At 45.7% G+C, this 10706-nt stretch overlaps 1 long non-coding RNA gene across 1 annotated transcript; it reads right to left on the bottom strand.

Moving 5' to 3' along the window:
- Window positions 1–1186: 1186 nt before the first annotated feature.
- LOC115946813 (uncharacterized) lies at window positions 1187–10499 on the bottom strand. Its single transcript, XR_004080839.1, has 4 exons — window positions 10445–10499; window positions 9213–9366; window positions 1846–2004; window positions 1187–1576 (listed from the first exon to the last, which is right to left on the bottom strand). It is a non-coding gene; the product is annotated as an uncharacterized lncRNA (long non-coding RNA).
- Window positions 10500–10706: the final 207 nt, after the last annotated feature.

Here is a 10706-nt window from a genome sequence, read left to right on the forward strand (position 1 = left end):
TCAGCTGCAGGAGGTGTAGCTGGAGGGCTGCAGACTTTCCTGCTTACCAGCTCACAACATGGGCATGGGCTTCTGTGTCAAAGGCTCTGCCTGGGCTGACAGAAGCTGGTACTGGCAGGGCACAGGTGAAATTTCAGCTTCACTTGCTGTTAAGGCACATGAGCTCTGCTTTATTCTTTGGGACTTCTAAAAACTAAGGGAAATCTCTTGTTGTTCAATAATGGAGGTTGAAGATCCTGATTAAAAACCACTGGAAAGGTATTGCAGGTGTGTGATCCTGGACTCTTGACTTTACTGTCCTAGATTTGCAAACATTACCTTTACCTTTACCCTTCTTTTTATTTTCATTTCCATCCATAATTTCCACTTTTCCATTTTTTCACTCTCTCTACAGCTGGAAGGATCCAGGAATCCTATGGATAAATACTCAGGACACTATTTAAATAGGCAGCTATATTTTGTAGATGATTTGCTTTGCTGTGTTGCAAATGTTGCGTTTTGCATTGCGTAGTGTGCGTTGTGGATATGTGCTGCATAGGATCTGGAATAGGCCCCTACTTGTCACAAGTAGCAAGCTATAATCACACTGGACCAGATCCCACATTATTCACAATTACAGAGATATCTGACAGAAAAGGAGGAGTTGTCATGATTCTAAAATGCAATCTCAGTCTTATTTATAACAAGGTTGAAAAAGAAGCACTTAGATGGCTGTAGCCCACCCTATTCCTATCATCTGCTTGGCTCTATTGGTAAATTAACCAATGGATCTGGACTATCCTACAACCTCATGTGAAGGAACATGCAAAACTCCAAATCCAGATTCCAGTCTGTTTGCAAATGACAAGTTTATGTAGTAAAATGGCAAAGTAAACCCTTATATTCAAACAACCCTTCCACCGGGATGTTCAAAATCCTGGTTCAAACCAAAGCCAAGAGCTGTGGCACTGAACAGCACTGTGGTATTCCCAGAAGTTGCTCAAGGAAGTTTCCTCCAGAGCCTGAACATGTGAGATGCCAGAAGATACTGAGAGACACATCTGTTTGGGCAGCTCTTCATGTGGATGTCTGCTTGGTGGGATGAATTAGGCTCTTAATGTCTACAGACAGGCTTCAGAAATGAAAGTTTATATTTACATAGTACATTTCATCCCAAAGAACCCTAAATCACACTGCACAAACTTTAAACACACAAGAAAACTGAAGTGCAGCCATGCCAGGAATGGAGGGTGGCAGCCAGCTGGCATATGTTAGCAGGATGAAAATAAGGGGACTATTTTTTTGGCCAAGGACACCACAGCAAACCCCTCTATTGTGAAAGTGCCTTCAAAAGTTCAAAGCTCAGTTTTACTCTAAATAGTGATTGTGGATAAATAGATCTCTTGTAGTAAATTGACTTGTTCCTGGGCATATCTGCACATTTCACCCAAGCCCAATTTGCAGACTTGTCTTTCTTATGCAGCCTTCACTGCTGAGGATGGGAGACCCAGGAAAAACTGCTCTGGCTTTTGCAGCTGATCTTCCCTTGAACTGGCAAGTCTGGAAATCCACATTTTCATTTGTTAGCTGGGCAAATCTGTGAGAAAAACAGATTTCCACCATGGCCATTGAGGTAACTGTTTGGAATAGAACTGATCTTTAAATACCAGCAGCCAGGACATTTGAAGGTCTTGCCCCAAAGCCCCTCACAGAACAGACTGTGCAGCATCTCTTGGGTCTCTTTTGGCTGCACAAACACTTCACAACACTGCAAGGCACAGTTCCTTACAGCAACATCACTGTTGAAATGTATGGTATTTTTACAGACACATGTTTACTTTGGGGCAGGGGGACGTCTATACTTACAGAGCACATCGCATCTTAGAGCACATCTCATCACGTGGCATCTCATCTTATCCTGAATAACCCTTCAGGATAAGTTGCCCTTTGGCAGTCAGTGGCTCCTTATGGGCATTCTCCCATATCTTCCTCTTGTGCTGTAGCTGGTCCCCAGCAGCTGGATTCCTGCATACAAACAATTCCCTGTTACAGCATCCACCCTCCTGAGCCAACCCATTGCATTGTCACTCCATTCAGGTGCTACTAGAGCACTCCTTGGCATGATTTTTGATTCCCGTCCAGCCCAGTCTGGGGAGTATGAATAATAGAGGGACCATTCCCAAAAAGGCAGGATAGACAGGGAGAGTTTAGCCATGCCACTTGCCCTTATGGCCAAGGAAAAAGTCCCCACCACTAACATACCTGTGGCCTTTGGGAACAAAGCACCCCTTCTGCAACACACTGCACATTGGGTGGACGAGGAAGGAAGGAATTATCCAGGAGCCAGATGTCTTTCAAGGAGCTTCCAAGCTGGGACACAGTTCTGCTGGACCTCAATTTGACATAATTTGTGTCTGCAGCTATCCTTCCTGTCTCTATCCCCTGGCACCAGCACTGGTACCAGTGCCACCACACCATGGCTGGGAAAGGGAGCTGGTTTGCCTGAAGACTCTTCATTTTCCCCTGTGGTGTTAGCTTTCAGCCAGCTGAGCTCCCTGTGCCAACTTTCTGCCAGCCCTGGGTGCACAGGGCCAGTGTATCTATGGCTGGAGAGGAGGATGAAACCCACAGCAGCCCCATTTTAGATTGGTTTATGCCACTGTGGAACAACCCACATTACAATCTCTCCCTGCAAACATGGGCTGCAAGAGGGAGCCTGGCCTCAAAGCCAGCTCCCCATCCTCTTCCCTGCCTCCCTTTCCCAATACCCTGTTGGCACACTCGATCTCTATACAGCCCATTTGCCTGCCAGCCAGCTCAACTTTGCCAGTGCAACACTATATAAAACTCAGAAGAGCACTTCCTATTGCCAGCAATTTTGAAGTAGCATTTCCCTATCAAAAGAGCTGTAGGAAATGTGAGTAGGACGTACACTGCAGACTGCTACTAGTAAGGCTTCAGTATAGCTAGTTCCACTGTCTTCAAATTCACCGCAAAGCAGCATTAAAGGCTGTCGATTCTCGGAGTAGAGTTGCAAGGGAGTTATATGGTATTTCAGGTGCCCAAAGTGTTGGGCTCCTGGCTGCGACCCTTGGGATTGCAAATTCATGGCAATCTCCTAACAGCCAATCAGAACGTCAGCCAAGCCCTTCTCATGATCTAACAGAAATACGGATCTCAGTGGGTTTCCTCCAACCTTTGTAGAAACACGCTTTTCTTTTCCTCTCATGATTTGTTTGTCCTACAGCGCAGTATGGACTGCAGCCAGCATGTTCCCTATGGCAGAGGTGGCTGCCCCTTCCCCATGATGGTTGAGGATCCTGCTCAGGTCCAAAATCACATGGAGGAGGGGTGACAAGCGTTCACTGTTTCATGAGTCTCCCAAAAGTGGGGCAAGGCTCCAAGAGGGGCACCTGCAAATGGGAGAGTGAGTCTTTTCCCTTAACTTGGCTGCGGTGGGGAAGGGGCAAAGTTTGCCCATGACTTCTTCAAGTCTACAATATCTGTGCCTGATGCATCCTGAGAGGACCCAAGAGTGAAGAAAGGGAAAAACAAAGAAGAAAATGGTTGTCGACCTCATTTGAGCTCTGAGAAATGCGGAAATGTGCATGATGCCCTGGGAGAAGCAGAGGCTGCAGAATGCAAGACAGCTCTCTTCCTGATCAAAGAGCCAGTGCAGAAATGGTTCATGAAGGTGGATCCACCTTTGATGTTGTGAGCAGATTACAAAGCCATGCCACACCAGTTCCAAGATTCCTAGATAGGGAAAGCTGGTCACACACACTGGAAGACTCTCCACAATGTGCTCGGTATACCAAAGTCTCCCTTGTCCTTTAATTTAGCCCCCTTGCCTTTGTTCTGTTTGCAAGCATTAAAGAATTGCACTTTACAAGGAGAAAAAAAGTTTTGTCTAATATTTATCATCATTTTAAACCTGATTTTATTTTTCTGTAATGCACCAGCATTATCCAACACATAGCCCAATATATAAAATCAAACATGACCTAGAAAAGGCCTATAAAGCTTGTGGAACGATGCTGCAGGCACGGAGGGAAGCCCCACAGGCCAGCACTGAGGCACTTGAACTGGTTATGCACAAGTTCCACAGTTTTATACATTCATGAGTGTACTCAGGCACTCAGGAAAAAGATCTCACTGAGCCTAAGTGCAGCGCCTGCTCCTGTTCTCCATCCCCTGCCTCTGACACAGGCCCTGCAGGGAAACGCGATGTACTACTGTTGACGTTTCCTCGAGCAGAGTCACATCCATGACGGTATGAAAAATTAATAAAGGAGTACAGAGTGCGTTGACAAACACTGACATATCTCCCACGGCTAATTGACATCCACCAGTCTATTTAAAATGAATAAAGGCTTGCCAAGCACGCAGAACTCACACCTCATAGCAAAGGAAATGTCCCACACAGCTCAGCGGGTCATGTCACCGTATTGGTGATGCCATGTACCACAAATCATGACAAATATTCCTAGCGTTGCGTCAGGCCTGTATCCAAAGTGTTGCTCCCAGCATCAGTGTAGGAGGTCTGTGTGACACATGCTCTGGAAATTGCCACTCTTCTGGATGCATGACACAGGCTACTAAGACAGCCTAGAAGTGTCTGAGCCTCTGCTCTTCTGCTGAAGCAAGTACCTCTTTCTGGTGCAGCAAAGAGGTACCTGTAGCTGTGGACTGATCAGCTTAGCTCATGAAGCCCAGATGATGTCTCCATACAGCTTGTAACAACGGGGAGCTGCGGTCCTGTTGCTTCTTCTTAAATATACAGTCATTAAATGGAGTTTTCTGTGGTCCATATGTCCCACCAACAATCTTACTCAACCATGTAGAGACAGTGCAGACAGAACCTCCTAGAAACTAAAAAGGAAATCCTGGAACTCCTAATGACACTCTAATGCAGTCTGCACCATTGAGGACAGGGCAGGACCCAGTTCTGGGTCATATTTATTAACTCCAAGCCTCGGTACAGGGATAACAACAGCAAGGTCTGTGCTGCCAAAGAGGCCAGTGAAAATAGGGATCCTCATAGGTGACATTAACAACACCCTGGGACATGGGGACTTGCACATTCTGCCCTGACAGCATCTTTCTGGAAGGTGATGGCTGTCTGCTTTTAAGTAGGCAGTCTGATGTGGAGGCTGTCAGGTAAACTGCATATGGAAAAGTGCCTCCTCTCACCTTGAAGCAGGTCCTGTGGGCCAGTGGTGGCCCTAAGCATACTCCTCTCCCATCAGGGATGGAAAGTGTGTGATGAGGAAAGACATTTGAAAGGCATTTCTTCGAGGAGAGCACAGCTCAGCCATACTGAGCTCCTTCTGCTCTTCCTCTGCATCCTTGCTCTGGCACTGCTGCTGGTGAGGAAGAGGAAGCCAGAAAAATGTCAGCCAAAATTGCATGGCAGAGCTGTGCCTGGTTGGAAAACCTGCCGCTGCCTGGCTCCAACACACCAAATGCCCCAACACTGATTGCCACCTACACCCAGTTACCAGCCCAGTGACCTCGGGGAGCGCTGGTTAGCTTGCAGTGATTTGTTGGGAACTCAAAGCATGATACCACCTGAAAGGTGAATCACAGGGGCTCGAGAGTGAACATCTGGGCAGAAATCAGTGACTTCTGGCTATGCTCTGTCACCTGCCCCACTGAGTGCAGCAGGAGCCATCCCACAGTCCAGCAGCTCCACATGGGCTCCCAGCTATGGGCTAAAGTATCTCACTCCCTTTCTCCAAGTGGAAAAAACAACCTGGGAAATAAAAACTGTGTGTTCATTTGGAGACTGCTCCTGCATACTAGTTTATATGAAGTGATTACATTGCCACATCACGCTTCAAAGTAAACCCCTTTGTGTAGCCAGTTCTGAAGAGGGAAAAGACCTTCTCCCTATATCTCAGCTAAGGCTTGGACCTGCACTTCTGAGGAAGCTACCAGCTCTTTTCATTCAGGCCATGGAGCTGCCTCCTTGAAAAAGATACCAAGCACCACTTTGATTTTTAGTTTCTAGTCTCTACACAAGGGCTGAATCAAAGTAACTTAAATCCTGGTTTTGATTCACATTCCCAGAGATGGCTTAAGACGTAGTTTCATTGGCTTCCTGCTATTTGTTATCATCTGTCTGCTGGAGATTCATGCCTCCATGGCAGAGCTGGCGGACCTGGATGTGTGTGTGTGCATCTCTGGGCTTTGATGTTCACAGCTTCCCAAGACAGTATTGAAACACAGGCACTTGTGATCAGGAATAATGGTGAGAGCTGATGAATTAACATATGCCTTGAAATGCTCTTATTCTGTTCTCGAGGATAACACGCTCAGTATTCTGGGTTAGTGGTGTTTACGCATACCCCTATCCAGTTGTTTGCATCATACTTGGTAATTACCTTCACAGAGCTGTTTGGTTGTTTCTGGGAATGATGTCATCTTTGCTTGTACTGCTTTGCCCACAGTTTGCTGTATTGAAGGGCTTTGAAATACTTCCTCTGGTAATTGTATTTCACTGGGTCTTTAGCAAAAGCCATTTTCTCATCTAGCAGTGCCCAGAACTTTTGTCTCAGGAAAGAATATGGGGACAGCCAACTTCCTTCCATTAAAAAAGCCTCTCATTGTACAACCGGAGTTGAGACAGATTAACTCAATCCATACTTGCTACAAAAAAGGTTGGATCTTCAGCTGTGCTCATGTACTACTTAGTCTCAAAAAGTGAGGGGACAAAGGTTTAAACAAACCTTTAAGCTGCTCTTCAGCTCTTTTATTTCTCAGAGGTCATGGGGGCTTTCATCGTAGCACACATGTAATGTTGCGTCAGTTAGCCTAGGATGGACAAACTGGTGTATCTCAAAGCTTGGATGTGTCCCACCTTCTGGGGTGGGTGTATGAGTGCAAGTGGGGTCTTATAATGCCTCTTCTGCACTATCTGAGTTGGAAGGGGGCCTAGGTAGGGATAGGACAGGTTCAGTTCAAATCTGATGCCTGATCAGGGGATGAGAGGAAGATGCAAGCATTTAACTATGGTCTGTCACTGCAGAGAGGTTCTTAGTTGGAGGCACTGTCATAAAGTGTGTGGGTTACCGCAAAAGATGTAAGGTGACATTTTCCCGGGTTCTATCATTTGTTTTCTAAGTGACCTTCAGTGAATCAACCACCTACTCAATACTATTGGTGCAGTGTCTATGTGATGGGTGTCTAACTATCTACCACAAAAACTAGTTTGAGATCCACAAGTAGGATGTGATATCCAAGGCTTCTCTTTGCTCCTCCTGCCCGAATCTTGATTTCTGTCTTGTCAGCAGATAATAAATTGTGGGATGAGATGGAGAGTGTCCCCTTCTCCTCCAGCTAACCCAAAGCCGTGTGGCTTAGGCATGCTGCTGGGGTGTGGGAGAGGAGTGTTTGAACTCCCTGGGGCTGTGGAAGAGCTTTGACAAAGGCTGACAGCCCTCAATGCTAGTCCAAGGAGTCCCCACCCCAGGTGTTTACTCAGCACTTTTGCTCTTCATCATCCTGCTGCTATGAGCTGGAAGAACCAAACCTCCCTGTGCCCTAGCCCCTCCAGAGTGAAAGTCCAGCATCTTCCCACAAGTGGCTGATGGAGGCAGGGTGTGTGAAACTGCCTAGACTTGAACAAAGGAGCAGAGATGAGCACTCATGGTGAGGGTCACCAGCTCTGCTGGGAGGGAGGGACAGACCTCGGACAGAGGGATGGGAACAAAGAGCTAGAAACCTGTGAAACCACATCTTGAAGAGGCTCTGGGAATGCAAATCAAAGCCATGATATAAGTTAAATTGGTGCAGCTACTGTGTTCAGGTGAACCCTCTAATCTTTGAGTTGCCAAAGGCCTCAAAGGACTATTATATTAGGTAAAGGTTACCAAAGGTCTGGTTGCTCCAGCCTCTTCTTACCCTTGGCAAGCAGTGAGAGACTGTGCAGAGCATGGTTGTTGCTGACTCCCTTTCATAAGGGTGCCTTCATATGAACTATGGAGACAGCTTTCTGACCCTTTTCTTCCATCAAAATGGCACAATGGGGACCAAAAGCTCACCTGTCTTTTTTTTCTTTAACTTTTATAATGATTAACACAGATTTATGTTTGAGAAAGCAGACTAATTCCAGTCTAAAGTGCATGACAATTCTCCCTGGCTTCCAGGAGGGTAACATCATAACCCATTATTAGCTGTGCCAGTTACAGTTATTTCCTTCCCACATTTCCTTTCAGGTGTCAGACTAGAATGCAATTGCTTTTCTTCCTGAGAGAGCTATTTTTAAAACTGAAGCATTGAATGTTATTAATATAGTAGGTGTTGTATTGTGCAGCCCATTCTATAATAGGGTGTTTACAGCGCCGATGCTCTTACCCAGTCCATTCGTAATCAGAAGTAATAGTACCACTTCACCACTTGCTCTGCTTGAGGATGCTGCAATAAATCCTGATGAGGCATAGCTTGGCTGCAGCTGGTGGGTGATGTAGAAGCTTTGTGCATTTTTACTTCTTTAATGTTTATAGCTCTTTTATGTTATATGAATATTACCAGTCCTGTGGATTCAGCCATCATGAGTCGAGTCTCAAAAAATAATGAGGTTTTACAAAACGTATACATTTGAAGCATCTTTCATGGGCCTTCAAATACTTCAGCCTTTGTGTCATGCTGTCAGATTTTCCTCATTTTCCTATCATGAGCTTACTTTAAGGAAGGAAAAAGAAATCTAACATTCATATATGATCACCCAATGCCAACAGCTGGCCCCTACTAACACCACCTGATATCACAAAACTCGAGACAATGCCATGAGAGCAGTCAGCACAGTCAAACAGATCCTCATCTATGTGATGAGCCAATGTTGCTCACTCAGAACAATGTCATGTAGAGCTTATACACCCCTGGTTGTCTGTGGGAATGAAAGCTTTCACCTCCAGCTGCTTGCTGTCATAAACTCCCTGCACAGTAGGAGGAATGAAGGGTTCATTTTGGAGGTGTTAGGAACAGAAGCCACTGGCAGGCACAGCAATGGCTGCAGAGCAGAGCACATCCGTATGCCACCCTTGTTCTGTTGGCAAGGAAAGCTCAGCAGCTCACACTCCCCAGCCACCAGCTCATTGTCATTGCCTCCTTCACTGGTGCAAGTGTCTGCGAGGTTCAGCATGATGTGGGTAAGGGAATTGATCCAGGTTAAAAATAACCACGCTTCTCCCTCCCTCTCTTCCCTTCTCCTCCGAGTTTTAAAGCCTTACCTTAAATCAGTTTCCTGCTCAGTGGCTGGCACTGCAGCAGTAGTGATGACATGGCTGAAGGTGTAGTGGAGTTGCAGAGTGTTGTGAGTGGGAGGCATCACTCTGAGTATCAAAGAGCTTTCTTGGGACCGATTACAGACCAAGGGTACATATGCTTAGGAAATTGAAAGAAAGGAATAAAAATCAGAGAAGGGGAGATGTGTCACCTCTACTGGAAGTAAGAAAGAAACTTAGAATTAGAAGTGGTGTTTCTTGGAAAGGCAGGTTTGGCTTTCTTGCGGTGCTCAGAGACATTACTTTGAAGAGCATTTTAATAAATGAGGAAGGCTGCACCTAAGAAATGTCTGACCTTGGCATTAGTTCCTCTTAAAACCCAAATGCAGCCCCAGAATTTGGGGCTTTACTGGAATGATGGGCAGCTGCAAAGGGATTTGACACTGTACTTCGTACATTTCTTAGCACCAGGATGCTGGATCTCAGCAGCTGCTTTAAGAGCAGACCTAACAAAGAGGGCTGGTGGGGAAGCAACATAGCAGGTGGTGGCAGCACTCACTTCTGTCTACTCTTGGGTAGTGTCCATGTCTCAGTCCCAGTGGTCACCATTTCCTTTCTGATGCCTCTAGAGCTCCTGAGCCCCAAACTTATATATTTTTAAAATTATGGCTATTTTTCACTCTACTACCAATGATAGTTGCCCCATGCTAGTGTTCCTCACTGATAAGTTTTTCCATTCTTATTGTACCCACCTTCTTTCTTTCTGTTCCTGTTGCTTCTTTATCCCCATCTCCCTTTGTTTTCTTATTGCCTTACTCATTAGTCCTTCCCCCTCTATCATTTCCACTCTGATGAGCCTTTCCTGACTCAAAAAATGCATTTCTTAACAAAACACATCCAAGAAGGAAAGCTAAGATTAGAAATTCTGCTATGTGAGTATTTCCCTGAGTGTCATCTATAAACACGTGCAAGAGCTCCCATCATTGCTTTGCTATATATTTATAAGACAGAGTATTACCTTTCCCCCAGGACTCCATCTCCTTTATCTTTTGAAAGTGTCCCCTGGTGACAGAAACTACATTTCCCTATCAGTATACACAATTTCTAGCATGTCTCATCCCTCCTGCAATACAAATGCAGTGTAATCATCAAAATAATACATAAAGCCCTCATTGCCTGCAATCTTAGGATGTCCAGAGATGTTCATAAGCATGTCTTTCTAATGATCTCTCACTTACCTAGCACTATGGAACTCGGAGCATCCTCCAGAGGTGACAAGGTGCTCATAGAACAGATGAGCAACAATGACGTGCCAAAGGACACGTAACATGTCCCTGCGAACAGGGTGACGGGAGAACCAATGTCTGCTGAACCCTTGTGCTGTGCTTTGAACAACTGGCCTCATTTTCCTTCCCCCATGGCAGTGGGAAGTGGGACATGACTTCAGAGAGGAGTAGAACCAGAGCCTACACCAGCCAAATGATTTTATGAGTCCCCTGA

The sequence above is a fragment of the Melopsittacus undulatus genome, chromosome 1, assembly GCF_012275295.1.
Source record: "Melopsittacus undulatus isolate bMelUnd1 chromosome 1, bMelUnd1.mat.Z, whole genome shotgun sequence".
NCBI classification, from domain to species: domain Eukaryota; kingdom Metazoa; phylum Chordata; class Aves; order Psittaciformes; family Psittaculidae; genus Melopsittacus; species Melopsittacus undulatus.